Here is a 19,044-nt window from a genome sequence, read left to right as displayed (position 1 = left end):
GGGTCAATTTCTCAACTTAAAGCCAATGAAAGGTTCCACTTCCGACGAAAACACAATTCATTTATTGAATTAGACAGAAGCATCGAAACAAATTGACGTCGTCTTGAAGTACCGCAATCCGACAATTACGCAGGTAGTCGACAATTAGGGGTCCTCACATAATTGACAATGCATATACGAAAAGGAGCGGAAGCTAAATGAAACTCCGCGCTGCTCCAAGCTGTACGACGGTTTTTGGAGCGATCTTTCGAAACGGGGTCGCATTAGGTCCAGATTTTGTTTTGTCGATCCTGTATTGCTTTAACACATTGAGATGGGACAGCAAAGCAAAGAACAAATGACTAATTATGAGAAAGCGGAGATACGATTTGTTGACGTAGGCACAGCCAATCGGTGACCCTAGATGTCTTTCTGCAAGCATCAGTTGTGTTAAACTGTCTGATGAAACTTACAACAACAACAACAAAGGCCTTCGCATGGCGACCCGTAGGCGGTATTAGCAATTCACTAATTTATTGGCGTACCGATCCAGAGATGAAATTCCAACTTCAAAGACTTTACTAGATAGACTATGCAGAAACGATTCCAAATTTTTAGCACACTTTTATTTTATCTCAACATTACGCAGGTTCGATAACAAATAAAAAAATACTTCTATATCATTACTGTAAAACGCGCGCGCGAAGCTATTTCTTTTATTAAAATTTCTCGTTCTGTATATTGATTGAATAATAACAAATCATTTGTTACTAATCTCAATGTGACATTTTACAATAAACGGGTAGTTATCAGTTAATTCTAATTAACAAATTTAGGGTATTACGATTTCCAGATAATTTGAGAGTCTTGCATATTAGCCAATGAAGGCAGAATTTTATACACTTAGCAATTTAGAGGTTACTACCCGCGTCATGTTTCTCGCACGAAAAACGTTTTGCTCAGTTTTCAATCCGTAATATTTATATAAATTTATTTTCCACACTTCCATGCATTGTCAGTTATTACAGAGGTGATCCTTTGCGCGTCTTACCTATCAAAGGAGCCTATTTTCATGGCTAAGCCGAAACCCTCTGCGGTATCCTCCCACGCCACCCAGAACGTTTGGTGGGAACAAACACCTTGGGGGCATTGGTGGCTTGGAATCAGATTAACCCGCCCCAGTTCTATGCGGGCCAGCCGGTATTCATATAGACAAAGCGTGTATCTCGGCGTGGCCTAGCTTCTTCATGTATACTGAACCCACTGCTAGTCGACAGAAAGTGGGGCATTTGAATTTAAATGGATTAGCTTTATTGTACTCAGGGTCATAGCTTGGGTGACAGATTCTTTCTTAAGTCCAAATAGTTGGTAGTATTGTAACTGAAAGTTGTACTTGACAACTGCTTCGTCCCAGCAGCGTCATAAAATGGAAAAGTTCTAATAAATCGATCGTTTGTAGATATTCGTATTAGTCATTCGTTGTCTAGTATATATATATATATATATATATACATATATATATATATATATATATATATATATATATACTACACAACTACATACTGTGAATTAGAACTTCATCGTGATATAAACTCTATAATAGATGCGAACTACGTAAGTTAACTGCAGCGCTCATTTGACGCACAGATGTATCACAACTGAAATCCATAAACGGATCTCGCTGGCTGTGACTGGTTCAAGTTGATAGCAAAAAGAAATCGCTTGTACGAAACGAGGACATAAGCGTTTCGACTTTTACGCTCGATACGGCGTTGCTTCAGATAGCTGACTTCTTTGACGACCAAACGAGATGTCGTCTACATCCGGTATTGAACCTAGACCACCCTTCTTCTGTCAGTAGACTAAGATTAAAATGAAGACACACTTACTAAAACGATTTACTTATTTATTTAAACCACTAGTTTAAATTGTACAATAGATTTCAATGGATTATTGTCGCGTGAATGTCTGACCAGTTGCAACGACGAAGTGTTCTAGCGTGAAGACAACTGTACTGAAGACGCTGCATAATCGCGTGGAAGATTCATCGAACATTTTTGACGTAGCAAAGCCGTCTGAGTAAAAGACCAAACAGCCGTGCCTACATCTACAAACAAGGCTAACGTATTGTGACTACCACCGTACAGGGATTACGTTTTGACAATGGCTGCCGCTAAAGTTATCACTTATCAACAACGTATCGTATAATCCATCGTGGTATCTATTAGATGTCGCATAGTTCACACGTATGTTCAAAAAGTAAAATATGTCTATTAATTGAATCACGTTTATAGATAAATCAAACCCGCTTCTCAATCTGCATCTAAAACAAAAATAGGAAAAATTAAGCTGCCACGACATCTCAAATTAATACCAATATCAAAGTAGAATCTCACACAAAAGCGTTTACTGTTAGATTTCTAATTGGAATCGATATACCTAAACAACCAAAAGCTCCTACGTTTGGCCAACGACGGCCATTTCGTATCGTAGTACAATCTTAGGGAGTACAGCCCTTAGTCACTGTAAACATAACACGTAGAACATACGTTCCCCTATGAGACACTTGTGCCAGGCCGGTATGGAAGGATCATAATGGACAAGCAGGCGTTTCCTCGTCCATGACAGCGCATTAAGGCAACGCCTCATTAACATCAGCGCGCTAAAGTAGACACGAAATGCTCAGGCTAGAAATCCCTGTTCGCACTTTTTGTTCCCCGAGTAATAAGAAGAGTGATGAGCGCGCTGAGCTTCTCCTGCTCGGTCTGCAGAATTCGTCCTCCAATATATATACGACTACGGGAAAGGTAACGCGCGCTAAAATATCTGCACAGCATGCAACCCGATTGCGTAACTTGCAAAACAAATAGAATATTTTCAGACAGTTACTTCACTGTAATTAATACAGTTCGGTGCTTTTTAATGAAGTAAGAGGCAAGGGACAGCCAATACGGTACGTAGTATTAAAATGATTGCATGTACGGTTCGTATCTATCCAACTGATGCTGTTCTGTTGAATGTCTTCAGCACACTCCGCGTTCAATGAAAGATTTCCGAATGTCATACATAGCCGGATTGGCCGTACGCGTTTGCGTAGGACATTCGGATAACGTTAACATCACGAATCCGATGCTGCTATCCGCCTGTTACCGGCTACAGAAGTTGAGCGCAATGGAATACATTATACAGCAGCCAGATAATGTAGAATCATAGTGGATATTGTTGAATTCAGTTATCTTGTGTAGATCGCTCTGAATAGCGTGGGAGTCACTCTGAAGGAGCTTAACAACAATGCACAGCCGTTTGACTCGTAAACTATGACCAATATTGTTTACTTCCACACTGAAGGTGAGCATAATGAAATGATAAGGTCCAACGACGTGGCCAGAGCAAAGGACAGATTATGGAATCTTTGCCACATGAACTCGATGGCAGATTGAATAACTGGCATTATTTCCATTGAAGTATCATGTTTTATTTGGTAGCGTTTATCCTCAACATCGCTGACTCTTACATATGTCGGTACGTGCTCAATAATAGTAGATATAAGTGAAAAGAGCGGCGTTGTGGATGAGGATGTCCGCCCTTGAACTCATACAGCACGAATCTCGTCAATGAGTCACCTCTGCGTAGAAGCCGTAGTATTACGCTGTCTTGTCGAAAATTAACCTGTTCGCTTAGGAACATGTCGTTTCTGTCTGTAATCTATCCAGGGACTTTAGTGGGGGCAAAAAACAACCGTTCGGTTTCCCCCTTACGGCGGCGCTTTAGCCCTTGTGAACGATTAGATACGTATGTTGAATTTAGAATATTCATCTACTTTAAGATATTGAACTTAGACCGAAATAATTGTGTATCAACCTGTAACTGTCTGTTTGCTGGGTGCGTCGTCTGCCCATTAACATTAGTAAAATGTTATTAATTTGTAATTTCTTTTGGCATCTGCATGGATTTGATCGCTGACTCCCGAGTTAACGCACGCAGTGCACAGATGCGTAACTTCTGCATCTTGGAACGGACGTCGCGTAAGAGAACCGAACCTCGTCATGAATCTTCTAATCCGTTTCTATTTTTCCCGTTACTGGAAAAAGACGGATTGCAAGAAGCAGTAGCACTACAGTACGTTGTGTGTGCGTTGAAGGCTGTCACGTGGGATAGGGCGAACGGAAAAATGTTACTACGCCGTTTCATACGACCATATCTTTTATTCCTAAGTAGTATGTTTGTTTAAATTGGAAGCGCTCCATCGAGTGTCAGGTCGCTTTCTTTCATCCTTAACAGAAAAACACACAAATCGCCATTTCGACCTAGTACCACACACAAGGCAGTTGCTTCAAGTTATTATAGAAAAGATCCATTATTGCAGATAATCTCAAGTCTATATACATGTGTGTATATATATATATGTGCATACGCTTATCAATGTAAAGCTCTAGTAAAAGGTAGTAGAACTCAAATAGTTTGTTTTTCATTTCTTCAAACCGACCGTTCGGCTAACTAAGTTGAAGATCCATCTTTCACCATTTGTCATTCAATTGCTGAATTTTATTCCTTGAAGGACATCCAATACGATTAGAATTAACTATATTCGTTGTGTTTATTCACGGCTCTTTACGACCACCGTCGTCATTTCAGATTGCTTTGTCTCGAACATTATGGCGACTACTAGAGCTACTAGCAGTCCTATTACGATATGTTAGTATCCGTGTGTTACACAAAGGAAACAGTTTAGTCTGGCAGGTTAATATTAAAGTTGCGTCTTTATGGTCAGGCCTAAGAAGTAGGATCGAAAGTTATGATGCGTGCCCTACGACTACACACAGTAGCCCGAACATAACGTCGTCTATCGATTTATCTTTTGGGGCAAGCCGCTGAAAAAATCTAAGCAAACCAATTGCGTCGTGTGGTAAAAGAGGATAATTCTTTGTGTACTTTTTTCATGATGAACCATTGAGGATAATAGACGGGCTCAAAGGGGGGTTTATATTATTTAGTTTTTTTTTTTTTTTTCAGCTTGTTGCATGTTATGCAAAAAATATGTATTGTGTAGCCCAAATTAGGGAAGTTAAAGAAAATTCATTGAGTTTTATTAGAGGGTTAAAGGTACTGATGTTGAGCGAATCAGGGGGAAGCTGTTACCAAACGGAAAATACTACATATATATGATTAGCATTTATGATATTCATAGTGTGTAGAGTAATGTTAAACAATTTACGCATGTACAGATCAAGTCCTAACAAAAATAGCTCTATAACTATTGTCTTAAACGTGTGCAGAAAACGTTAAAATTGTCCAGATGAGCTTGACAGATGACAAACAGTTAACATGCTGAACGTAACCAAATGAAGTTGACTAAAGACGAGTTGTTTCTGCTTCAGAGTACGCTTGTCTCGTTCTAGAAGAGGTACAAAAGTTTCCTATGAAAGACGTTATAATCACTCACTAACCATTGGACTAATACGTGAGATCTAAGGGTAAAGCAATCAATTGTAGCTTATTGCTGTTGAGCGCGAAAAGAGGTAAAAGAGGTATCCGATACACAGGAGTTAACAAAGGTTATTGACCTGCGAAGATTTTGTTCCGAAGGACCGTATTGAAGCCAATAGGTGGCACGTTTTCAGGCAGGTGAAGTCGTCCAACCAGACCGACATGAAGCTCCTGCAAGTACTCACTACATCTATACCTTCTAGAGCCTAATCTTCAGTAAATTTCAATCAGAAGAAAAAATCTTCAGTAAAAAGGTCAGGCATACGACCGAATTCGTTAGTGGGAAAGTCGATGGACTCACATTGAAACCCCCGTGTGTTCCGTGGAATAGTGCATCCGTTTTTCAATTAATTTGGTTTTCTAAAACGTTCAGAACAGCAAGGTTTAAGAGACGCCTAATAACGCCAATGTGTTATATGTTCGCTATAATTGCATAGGTGTTTAAGTGATTCGATCATACAACCTCACACAAACTCATTTCAATACAAACCTCAGACTTCCTTCTTCAGAAGGCGTGACTTTGTTTGTAAGAATCATATCCGGCGAGCTAGCGCGAGAGTGAAGATACGCGTATCGATTGTTTATGATTGTTTGACAAGAGTTTTTTCACACGATTTGCTTGAGGAATCATGCACAGAACGAATTGGAAAACTTTATATATGGACAACATTAGGTGGTGTATCATTTACTTTCCTGCCAACTAATCCCCGACAGCCATCGGGCTAGTCCAGTGCGTTGATCCCAATTGATGACGGGCTATTATCAACGCTTCTAGTTCAGTCAGAATGTGCATTCGTGCAACGTATCTCTAAAATAGAGATATTTCCAGCAATGATATACTTTATCTATTAGGCTGTGCTTTAGTAACACTATATTTGAAGCAAACTAGGACGAAGGACCTTCTCCGTATAGAGAGGAACCGTTTTCCTATCGCTGGAAAGCAACTGCAAAGATGATTCTGCTGTGCATTCCAGTAACATCGAAAATTTTGCATTGGGTTAAAGATGAATAAAGACGACTTTGTCATGGAAGTTGGGCAGCTGGAATTTACTGCCTGCTACCAACCCAACTGCGTGTTGATCCCCTATGCCTTTCCCGCTTGCAAGGTTTGATCCTTGGAATTCTATTATCCAAGACTGGATTTGACCACACGAATGGAAGCGATAACAGAGCTTCGATCTGTGGTTTATCAAAGCAAATTAGTTGATAATTTGCTTTGATAAACCACATAAGATACTTTGATAAGATTATCCTTTAGCTGTACTCCATGAAGTGCTGTGATTCAAATTATGCTATGTTCGTGGATACAAAATGACATTTAGTACGATCCTCTGGAATGAAACCATTCTGCAAGTGACTCCCTTAGTGCATATAGCTGCGCAATAGCCGATAGAGGTAAACAGACGGAGAGTTTGCCGCTTGGCTTTTATTGAAATTTGTGAAGGTTCTCTAAATCGTATGGTAGGTTATTCAGCACCGGGATTTCGCTAAACCAGCAAGGTCGTCGATGTGCAAATTGAATAACGGCCAGATAACAGCCTAATGCTTCCTTCAATGAACAATCTCACTGGCCAAAGCCCCCAAACATTGGCTTCACTAACAAATGAAAGTGGTTGCGGCGGTGAACTGCGTAAGCGTGCAACGATGAAATCCACAATTTTCGACTATACCGAGGATGAGGAAATTTCAAGATGGTTCACAAATGTGAGGTTGGAGGTTATAGACGACGCCAACATTGAGCCTGCAGACATGAACAAGCCTCAGCTATTATAAGGTCCACCTGATTACGGAGAACTCCAACAACTCCTTGAATACGACAAAATGCACTACACATCTAGCCTTGTCTGGTTCGTGATTTCGCGCTTAACTTATTCAGCTCCAGCGGAGAATCAATAGGAAGCTGTTGAGGTCAGACTCGTAGGTGCAGACTTACAACCGCGAAGTCTAACTCGACCAGACCAAAACCAGCGAGGCCACTCCTACCATTTTTTCATAGCTATCGATACATTTGACGATACCAAAAAGGTAAAAAAGATCGTAATGAGATTTCATAATAATTGAATTCTATCAAATAATGGCCCTATTACTATGATATATTAATGGTATGAGTAACGCCCGCTATCTCTTACGACGGAAGCTGCTACATAGCGATATTACGAGTTGGGGTAGTGATGTTTCGAATCGTGCTTGCGTGACTGGTACGAAGCTTGACGGATGACCAGCATTAACGCGCCAGTGTTAAAAAGACGTGCTAATAAGTGGTCCGACAACATCTTACTGTAACTGAAAAGTTGGATGGTGCTTATTCGCTCAGTTTTCCTGTCTGGAAAAAAGGAAAAACCTAATGACAAATGGACTCTATCGCTTTTTTTCCAGTTTCCAAGAGGTCGGTCACTGGTTGTCCCAGAGACGAAAAAAAAACAGATGCGCTACACGCGATCCGCTGATGGTTGGTGCCACAGCCTTGCTCCTAGCCTAGCAGTAAAAATATACGCAAGTTATTATAGAAGAGAGGTCAAGTCTCGTCGACAAAGCCGTGTGTGAGTGTGCTGACTTGCGTCGGCTGATAGTACACGTATTGGCGTATATATACGCGTGTATATATGTGCTTGGGCGTGTGGTTGACGAGGCGTCAAATTGCTACTAGACTACCATTTTAAGGCAGGTCCGACCCACCACTCTGTCAATAGAGTCGCAGCTATCTCGATTTCAGCAACGCGTCTTTTTGTCGTTACTGAGATGTGTTTCGAGAGAGATACATAGACCAACGAAACACAGGTGACCTAAGACAAAGTGGTGTCCTTTATATCGTCGTCAGCTCGTCTCGATAGGCGTCGACATCATCACGGTCACCATAATAGAAACCTCATGCATAGCGTTTTTCGTTCAAATCATGTTGAGTGGATCACCGTTGGTCGACGAAAGCAGGAGACAATACCCTAATCGCTAGAATCATGATTGCCATTGCCATTGCCACCGTCACAACTACTTATACCGCCTCGAATCCGTTAGTCTCTACCTACACATGCAAAAATATGCACAGGTAGTTAAAGAGCAGAATATATTCAGACAGAGAAATGGTGAGTTTGGTTTGGGTGTATATATATATATATATATATATCTATCTATCCAGACCAAAAGTCACTGTTTTTCCGCCTGAATATATTCTACTGTTTTGTTATGGACATTGCCTCAACATACAACCACGACTATCGTACATATGTAGTTAAAACTTGGCGCAGAACGCTGTTTGAGCTGGACAAAGTCAAACAACGTCAACCGTTCAATGTCGTCGAATAGATGGATGCTTTACGGGATGGTCTCCTACAACGCTGATCACGATTGATCAATGATCATTTGTGATCGCTTGCTAGATCAGAATGGGCAACGAATCCGTTACTGCATAAACTCTCACAATGGCTGCAGTGCGCGTTAGACGCCAACTGAGTGATCGTGTGGGTGGGTGGGTAGGTAGGTAAAGGGATGTTATTAAACATATATCGGAAGCTTTCCATAGCTCATATCGAATTGTGACCGAAACACCCTATACATTTCAGGTCGCGCAAAGGTATTTAGGAAATTCATTCAGGAAGCCACCAGAGATAAGCGGTGTCCTATAACCTCTAGTATCGGGAAGCTCTTCTATGTAGAAGTAGCGTGGCTCTCATGCGTATACTAAACACGCTATATTAAACCGAGCCAAGCAAAAACAAGCTACGCTATTATTGCTATTGAAAAATTGCTCAGATAATTTTCAGAAGGACTACAATTGATGTAACATAATTTACGAAAATTAAATAAATTACAGTTTTGGCATATTGACTTTTTTTGATTCTGTTTCATGCGTAGTCATGAATATCATAAAACGACACAACGATTACTGAAGCGCTGAAGGTTCGGCGGCCAGATCTCACTCCGGTTCAGAATTTGGTCAGCTGGTTTGAAATGGCAAACTAGTATCTGTTGTTGCCATAACGAGTACAAACAGGATTAATGCCCTTCAGGAGAATGCTTATTAAATACATGAATAGGCGAATTTGTTCCTGTGACATAGATTGTTATGATAGCATATTTGTAAACAGGTCTTAGCTTGAGATCTGTCTAAATGATTAAACATGAAAGAAATTCCTATTCCTATAGATTTATTAGAATTCGCACATATGCCCTCCTTTGTTTGTCCACTAGGTCTGATTTGTCCAATGTAGTTGAGCTCGAAGGTAAGGGCTGACCACAGGCTGCGAGTTCACTATATAGAAATTAATTTTGATCAGAGTATTATGGTCAGAGTGCTTTATCTGATTCAGCTGATTCCATATAGACAACAACTCGAAACAGGTGGCTGTCGCCGCTCGGTATCTGCAGTGCATTTGTCCGATCGGTGGCTTTTTTGCACATAGACGCCAGTTAATAACTATCATTGTCCAGTATTTTTCCAATCTAATCTATGACAAGTTCAGACGCTCTGAACTTGGAACTTGTTGCTGTATTACCTTCGCTGAGCTACCATCATGTTGCCGTCGACTCGTTACCATTGGGTCGTGGCTGTTCTGCAGTCTCAACAAATAGTAAGCTCCTCAAGTCTGCGTATTTATAACTTCTGAAAAGAAGAAAGGAAAACTCCATATTTGATTAGAAGGCAGCAAACGATCGAGGCAATGGGTATAAAAAGTTATCTTTCAATTTTGATACTTCACAAATTTTCAGCCGTTTCTGGAAAAAGCTAAATTTCTTCCAGTTTAAATTAGCGTCCCTCAGCAGTATTTATTATTTTCCTACGAATCTGATTTCTTCAACAGTAATCAATGATTCTAACCACCAAATTAAAGCCATGTAAAAAAAAAAAAAAGCCGAAAAAACCCTTCGAGTCGTTTTTGAGATAGTTACGATGCTGTATAATATATATTATAATAAATAATAATAATAATATCGTTCAGTATGAAATCCTAAGGAAATTTTTGTAATAATGCTACTCTATGATAGTGCGACAATTAAATATGTTTGAGCTTCGAGATGTATTTTTACCCTTTTTGGAGTCGAATATTGTTTACTCGGATGTATACATTCAGGCTTGTATAATCTTGGAATTAAAGTTTGTTGTTCGTTATTCTTTACCCCTTTTAGATTAAATGGGAAAAAAGGACGCGTAGGGACGGTCTTTCGTTTACTAGAATTTTCGATTATCTTTTTGGCGGCCAATGTATCCTGCGAAGGAGAAGGCTTCGTCATCGGAAGAGATTAACTCGTCGACCCATTTGCAATAGTTCGGTCTCTCTTCTGAAGTATTTCTCTTCCTCGCCATGCCTTTTATGTTTCGTGTTTTACGTTCGGCAGCAGATGGCTGGAAGAAACGAAGCGAACCGTGTGTCTGTCTATACCTGGATTCGAACCCAATGTATAGTCCAAGATTAGCGCGCAATTTCTTTATCAACTAACCTACCACGGGAACTGGCTATGCTGCCTCAACCGAGATAAGTAACAGTAATGTAGAGCGATGTCTAGGCTGCATGGGCAGAGTTCCTCATTGGAGCATGCGACGCAACGTTGTTATGCAGCAATAGTACTTTGCATCGCTCATGCCAATCCAAGGCCTTTTTCTTTCTGCGTATACGTTGATTTGTGTGACAGGCTGTTGTAACTTCTTCCAGGCATTTCAGCAGCTCGTAGTATGACTCTCTCTTCTCGACTTATCACACGCCGAGGTGCAGTTTATGAGTATATTTCTTCGTACCGTCAAATTGAAGAGCTCTGACCGTTCTGACTCATATTCACGGGTATAGTGAAAAATCGATCTTTCATCGCCGGTAACGACTTCGGGTAGAAATGACCTTTGTCATGCAAGCAACCAAAAGTATATTGTCAGAGTCTTCTTTTTTTGGCATTTCTACGGAGTAATCAATGGAGTTTCACTTTACGCTTTTGTCAGTTTTCTCTAGTTGAATGCGAACGATTGACAACAGCCATCTGGATCACTCTAGCTATGCGGAGAGCTCTGTATTCGATTGGACCGTATTTTTCCCAACTAGGTCTTGCAGGTCGTTGTCGTTCGCTTCGCTCAGCCGGCCGGTCAGTCATTGTTGTCAAAGTTGACATATTTGCTTCCCAAACGATTAATGTGGTACTTAATAATGTGGTACCCAAGTGGTAATATTAGCGATATTTTGTTTGGTCTATGACCCGCCGTAGACAATTGTGGAACGTTATCTCGCGTTTAATAAAGGAGTTTTTGCATTGTATTGTATAAAAACATTTCGAATTCAGATATGTTTTGTGCTAAACTATACAGGAATTGTCAACGAAGTGTTCAAAAGCACGGGGATGGCACATCACCTTTAGTCGTGTTACCACTCAGGTCTGCTATGTAAAAATACCACACCTCTTTATCTTCTTTCCAGGTCAAAGCACGAAAGTGTCAAGACGTTTGCTCCTTATTAATCTCACGTCAAGCTATATTTGTATTGAACTTAGACGTGTGATCAGAACGATCTTTAAAGGCTTCGTACGTTTTTCCCTAAGCTTTAACAGGAGACGACGTGGTAAATACACAGTTATCTTTTGATAACTGTAAGTTATCTCCATGCATTCCAGTAGTGAATGTACTGCAAAGATCCCAGAATTCTGTTAATATTTTGAAGATTTCAACGGAAAGATCACTATGATCGATGAGCGTGCCAAGAGTGTATTAAGACATGAATGATGTAATAACCAGTTCTATAATGATGAATGCTTCTTACAAGCATGCATTATACTGCATTCTCATTACGTAGAAACAGAGGAAAATGCAAGTCAGGGGTGGTTTCTTAGGCCTGTTAACATGGTGGTTGCCAACGAATTTAGGAAAAATGTTGCCTAAACATGGCGATCCTCATAAGGCCTGACTATCCTAATTTTGCTATGACACTATTTCAAAACGGATCGTGGATGTACGTGGAAACCTACAAAATGAATTGTTTTGTAGAATGACTAAGTAAATCAACTTTATATGTAAGACGAAATCGAGAAGGGAGTTCGTTTAAGTTCTATAAATTATTCTGTTTACATCATATTGACAGACATACAATGGTAATACTCAGTCTCGTATTATATGTATGACAGATGTACAAGTTCGTGTTTCATGAAGTTCATGAAGAGCTAACTTTCTAGTCCCTTCAATATAACTTTGTATGCAATAGAGTACAGTAGTGTGAGTAGATACTTAGCAGATAACTTGCTGCCTCTTCATTTGAAATCTAGTTTTTCCACTGCTATGAGTTGACGCCTTATACTGACTTTCTCGGAACGGTAGTCGCCGAAGATTGTTAGCGTTAGAGAACATCAATTTCCGTCAGTTACGGGCCCGTTTATTCGTAATGAATAAACACCGAGCTTTGCGTCTAGCAAGGTAACGGATCCCCTGACATTGGTCATACAAAAAATGGGTTGTTGACAAAGAAATGATAGTGTCATAAATAGACGAAGGCAAACATTATACGTATGCATATGTACGAAAGGGAATGAAAACCACAGCAGTTTAACTGCATATGAAATGTTGCCTCTCGCGATTTTCCTACCTACATATATTTGAACACATTTAAATGACGATGGTAAAAATGGCGTTGAATAGGTGTCAGTTGTTTAATTAAGGATAGATGGTAAATGCCAACAAAAAACTAGGTTAGACAAACCCAACTAGATGATAGGTCGGGGCTTACACTTTACACATAACCGGATATTAACTTGTATAATATATTTGGAAAGTTTATCCCTTGTCTATATAATCTCTTGCTCGAGATATATGAGTTGTTGTTTTGTCAAGCACTCTATTGTCCAATACCGAATCAGAAACTCGTATAAAAGATATATTCATGATAGTAATGTTATCGGGTAATTCAGAACATTTCTATCCTTGACGCATCGTGCCTGCATAGTGGCCCATGGGCACGCTCAAATTTGCAGATCGTTGCAGTCTCTGATAAAAAGGATCTCCTCAGAGATCATACCACGAACGACAAAGCTGTCGTATTTAGAACGTTTGACTATGTAAATTCAGCTAGACTTTTGATTTGAGCATTCAGTGTAGATAACTAAAAACGTATGACTGGCCGCGATTTACGTAGCGTAATTAATGAAAACAACGATAAATTTATACATAACATGTTAAACTTTTAGAAAATATATCCAATATCATTTTCTCTATACCTTCTATAGTACTAAAACTGGATTAGCTCGTCAGTGGCAACACTGTCGAGTGTTCTGCAGAAAATAAAGGTACTCCAGCTGCTTTGTTATCCGGTCCTGGCAGGCCTGGAGGCCAGCATTTTCAGGCGCCCGACCCGAAACCAAGCTGAGAGTATTTCGAACATTAGCTTCCTCAAATGTCTGTCTTAGGATGAAGTTTCAGGAAGGATCAGTTGAAGGATCAGAAACAAACGATTTCTGCATGAATCAGAGCGTGTACGGCGTGCGACAGTAGAAAAAATGCATTGTCAAAAAAAGTGTCCGAGAGCGAAAGCGGCCGATCGGTAAGGGCACCTTTGCGTTACATGCAGGCTTAATCAGCGCGTCTTTTGAACTCTGGGCAGAAATGACGAGTTGTCGCTGAAGAGTATCGGTGACAACTGTAAATAGTCTCAATTTTAACATAATTGAAGGTTTCATTACCGACTAACTTCATTAATGACAATATTTTTTTTTGCCTAATGATAATGTCACTTTTTTTTTCATCCGTTTGCTCTACATTTGTGACGAAGCTGTCACGCCAAGTAGCTAGTGACACTTGAGGAAGTCCTAAGATCACAAACATCCTAATAATACTTTTTTCTTGTAATTACCCATAGAGATGTCGTTTCATTGGAGTCCCTTCATGTCCATAAATGTGCCACAGCGAAAAAAGTGACGGATGCAGAGAGAAGGTTTGATCCCAATCTCCTGAACTTCGCCTTGTTAGTTATCAACTGACTGGTCATCAGTTATCATAATCATATAGCTGTCTACTCTTCAGTCTTCGCCTGTTTTTGGGGAGTTCCACTGAGCTTCTTCGGACGTGCTAGACACCAATCGAGTTGTCCTCATTTCGTGCACCCCGAAATATCCGAAATGCCCGGTATTTGCAAACGGTTCCTTCTCTTACGTATGTACTGATCGATTCCGCGGAAATACCAGCGCATTTCTTCTAGGAATTAGTGAGTGAACGGCAGTATTGTCATCTGCGTCCCGTCGCCTAAGCACAATCCACCCATAAACACGCACTTGGACCATCCCTGGTACAAAAAATGGCAGCCGCAACACGCGATGCACACAGTTTACATTTGCCAAAGTATCCATCGACACTCGAAAACGATCGCATACGCCATCGCAGTCGTCGCGCCAGAGAGAATCATAACTAAATGCAACGAATGTACGCAAGGCAATTAGTAAGACAAGCGACGGGACTGGTCCAGCGGGCAAATGACGTTATAGGCTATGCTCGGTGCAAATTGTCATAGTAATTTACGAAGTGTGTGGGGAAGGAATCGATGGGTCTCATGAGGTTCGTATTTTGTCGAGTGATGAAGGTCGAAGGGTAAATGCCAAGCTTACATACGGAACAGAAGCATGTGAAGGTGGATGACCATAAAATGCGAGACATCTCCGAGCGACTTTGGGACGGCTTAACCTTTTTCCGCCATAAAAAGCAACGCTAGCGGTGGACGTTGGCAGCATGTAACTCCTTGGCTTCGTGTTAAGAGAAATTTTTTCTTACAAAGACGTTGCTAAGTATTCGGACGGCGCTGAAGGTGTGTAGCGTCACTGCCATGTATCAAACAGATAATTAAAGGACAGCCGCGATATTTTACAGACTATTTATCATAAAAGCATGGAATTTGAAAAGGATTAAAAAAATATATCAGCAATTAGAAAATTTTTCAGTGACGTCAATTATCTTACGGTTCGAGTAACAACTAGAGGTGCTCTCCGTTTACCCCTCCGTCAAAATTGCGCAGAAAGCGCCTGGTCGTCGAAAGTGGCTACGAAAGTGAAGTGGCCGGGAAGACCGCCTACAACATTACCAGGAGTATGAAGCCTTTAGAAGAAGGAGGAGGGGGCGTGAATAACGAATCTAGTCAGCTCAACCGGACTTCCAGAGCCGAACGTTCCAGCGTCCGGGTTAGCTTCAAAGGGATCAATCACCGTTAGACGAAGTCCCCATTAAGGAACCATCGATATAAGGGGTAGCACCAAGCTGAATGAATGGACTACGGCCAATGAATGGCCTGACTTAATTATCGAGGATTTCTCGAAGTGGGTTTTGGCAGCATTAATCACTAGAGGGCCGATTATGGTATGCAGCAGCTTGGATCACTGTAGCCGCTTGTGGGTATAATACAGAGTTTGCAGCAAAGCCGAACCGTGAGGAGATGCTAAGAAATAAGGGCTGAATCGAAGTGCGAGATGCAACTCTGGCACTTCGATCCTTGGACGCCCTGGGTATTGTAGACATCCTCGTGCTGACCGAGACTTGAATATTTAACCTTTTCAACTTATTGTTTTTCTATTCTGCACGCTGCTTTGTAATAGAGGACAACGGGCCATATATAAAATATATTATTTTACGTCGTGCCTACTCAGTCTTACTTCCATACGAACTTTCCTAGTACATGCAGGAAGTTCGGTTATCAATGTATTTGAGATGAATGTATTCAGAAGTGGGATAAAGTTTGAGGATGGGAATCATTCTCTATCATTGCACGTAAGCATTCGCATTCTTATACCTATGGCGATAAACCTCACTCTTCAAGTTGTACCTGTACGGACTGGTAAACGTTAAGCTCCGTCGAGATGCCTAGATGTAGATACGTTCCTGCAACACACTCCCTGAAATTCTCCCTGCACCTGAACTGGTCAATACTGATATTTGTACGAAGCATCAGGTTGAAGTTTTCTAGTCTACAGTAGGTCTTTCCCCTCCACCCGAAAGTATAGGCCATGATCTTGTATCCTTGCCTGAAACATCCAAATGGACCTCAGGCATATAGTTGAAATATAGCCTGAGTTCTACCATTTACTCTTCGTTTTGAAACGACCTGTCGAAAAACGTATTCGACACAAAGGCAATGATTACCTTGTACGGCCAGAGACCCGCTTGATCGCCGTTGTAGGATGTCAACTATCTAAGTGGCCAACGGACAACGGCGGCCTGCCGGCTCACCTGATCAGCTCTTCGGATCCCATAAATCACTTCTTTTTATGTTTTACGTTTATATAGCAGATATTTGTTTCAAGGGGTACGATACCACGCGAAGTGCCTTTTTCAGTCCAGCATGAAAACAAGGTACCTCAGTACAACGTGATCTCTTTCAACAAGGTTTCATAGTACAAGAGTTAATGCAAGGACTTAGAAGCTTCTGCAATAGGAAGGCCATTGGTTCAAATACGGTATGCAGTGAGTCTCTCAAACGCGCCGTCGTTCTGGTACCATGCTAGACACTAGGACTATTTAATAGTGCTTACGTGCTGACGCATTTCCAGCGTAGTGAAAAGACGCATGCCTGTTAGCCATTCTTAAAGGAAAGAGCGAACCTACTACGCCGCCATATGTGGCAAGGGATGGCAAATAAACGCGTTTGTTATAAGCTGCTTACTGGCTCGCCGATTAAAAGAGTAGACAGCTACTTAGGAAATGTACACGCTTTTTCCACGGAACAGTTTTCGCGAGAACAGTCCGCAGGAATGGCGCGCAGGTTCCTAGTAGCAGACGTCAAGAGAACACGGACCACGCCGCGCAGTCCGCTACACGCGGTGTTCGTCGACTTCAAGGAACACTGCGACTCGACGCTCAGGGACAGGGTTATGGTCACGCAGGCCAAGGCGGGAGCCTCTATGAATGTTTCTCTCATTACGAATAAAGTCTTCTTGCAGCGATTCTACTGGAGAACGTAGTCGACGATAGAGAGGACGAACCTCCAATTTCTGGTACAGACAACTGACTAAGCTCAGGAGGTCAATCTAAGTGCATTTTTATTTTCCAACTCGCTAACAGAGATAAAAGACATATCTTACCTTCTATGAATGTATTTGTTCGCACGTTAAAATGAATCATGCAATCACCTCACTGTGGCGTACGCATTTTCACTTCAACGGTACTTGAATAGGCCCATAAAAGTCATTAACGTGCAAAACATTTTGGTGCTCTGATAAGATTTAGTGGTAATTATGTAAAATTATTATTTTTCGCGACAGAAACTGTTTTGCTCGCTCTGCGGATTATATCGCCATCAGTTGTACGATGAGAATCTGCTTCTGCGCTTAGGGCAATGCATGAGAACGGAGCTCGTGCCTATTCCAAACATATTGCTTTAGGCAACGCAAAAATTCAACTACTTCTTGCCCTGCTCTATCTATTATGCGCCTACCATTGTATGTTCACATTTGATTGATTTATGTTCAGTAGGTGCATATCAGTCAGCATTTCGAAAGTACTACTTGTTTCACGCTTCTTCGAAATGGCGACGATGTATCTTCAGCTCTATTTCATATATATTTATATGAGAAGTCATATAATGAACGAGAACGGCGTCTTAAGAATCATGGGTTTAGCACTGGCAGCATGTTCTGTTTATATACGAGACGACGTGCCTTTGCTATGGCTGGGCTTTCACAAACCTTCACATCGCAGAACCAAAACACAGCTCTGTGCATGACTTACAATGTTACAGGTACTATTGGACCTAAAAACTTGGTCGGTAAAAACTTCCTATTCAAAACGATCCTAAGCATGATTCGCTCAATGCCCTCATCACTTTCCACGTTTTTCTCTCCTTATCATGTAGAATTTTTGAATTTTAATCCTTATAGTTTGGTAAAGGGTTTCACGAGTGTTGCATCAATGTTAATTCATTTGACAAGGCCCATATTTGCTTGGGTTCCACAAATTATGGTATACAGTGAGTCTTAGGCCGACAATCTAATGATGTCATAGGCTTCTGTATCTGCTTGCAGTGGCATTCAGCAACGATCCTCTGTTTTTTTTTTCTTAATTAAGTTTTATATGTATTGCTTTGCTCGTAAAATGCTTCGAGCAGTTTTTTGTGTATTTACGACGGATAATTTTCTGTTAGTCTGAATTGAGAGCGCCGGACTTAAAATATAACAGTTTGACTCTTGAGAACAGATTCTTCTTTTTTTTTTGCGTCTATTGTAAAGACTAACTACCACATCTGGAAATAAATTTAGTCATAGAGTGAATGAACGGAATTACGTTCGAGCGTAGGAAGATTTAACTAGTGAAATTTTCACCACCGTGCTATACGCTTATAGCCTGTGTAATGTTAAGGTTCTTTACTTATAATTGAAAAGTGCCTAGGCTTGATCAGCTGATACGTTTCTGTTCAGGTGACGTATTTTTTTTTATTGAAGTTCTATAACCGAGGTAGGATAAATATTTGAGCTATACAGACATTATTATTCAGAAAATAATAGAAAGGTTTATAGAAAAATGGCAGCATTTTGCCTGAAGAAACGCCTTACGACAACTCCAAACGTCGAGAGTAACAATAATAGTAATTTCTAACACGTATCATAATCTTTTTGTAATTTATTATGTCACATAGTGGCCTGTAAGTT

At 40.7% G+C, this 19,044-nt stretch overlaps 1 protein-coding gene across 13 annotated transcripts in view; it reads right to left on the bottom strand.

Annotated features, from left to right (window-relative positions):
• Positions 1-19,044, bottom strand: part of LOC111250918 (vesicle-associated membrane protein 3-like) — a 45,607-nt gene that overhangs the window by 9,285 nt on the left and 17,278 nt on the right. For 9 of the 13 annotated variants that reach the window (XM_086977227.1, XM_086977228.1, XM_086977236.1 and 6 more), the window contains exon 2: positions 9,957-10,063. The exons of 2 other annotated variants lie outside the window; for them this stretch is intronic. The gene's annotated coding sequence lies outside the window, so the exon portion shown is untranslated. Of the gene's footprint in view, positions 1-9,956; positions 10,064-10,488; positions 13,297-19,044 lie in introns of those variants that run through there. 2 more of the 13 variants (XM_086977226.1, XM_086977229.1) reach the window with 2 other exon arrangements.

This window comes from Varroa destructor, unplaced genomic scaffold (assembly GCF_002443255.2).
Source record: "Varroa destructor unplaced genomic scaffold, Vdes_3.0 BEIS01000001.1, whole genome shotgun sequence".
NCBI lineage: Eukaryota > Metazoa > Arthropoda > Arachnida > Mesostigmata > Varroidae > Varroa > Varroa destructor.
Note: the sequence above shows the minus strand (reverse complement) of the source record. Positions and strands in the feature narration are given on the sequence as shown.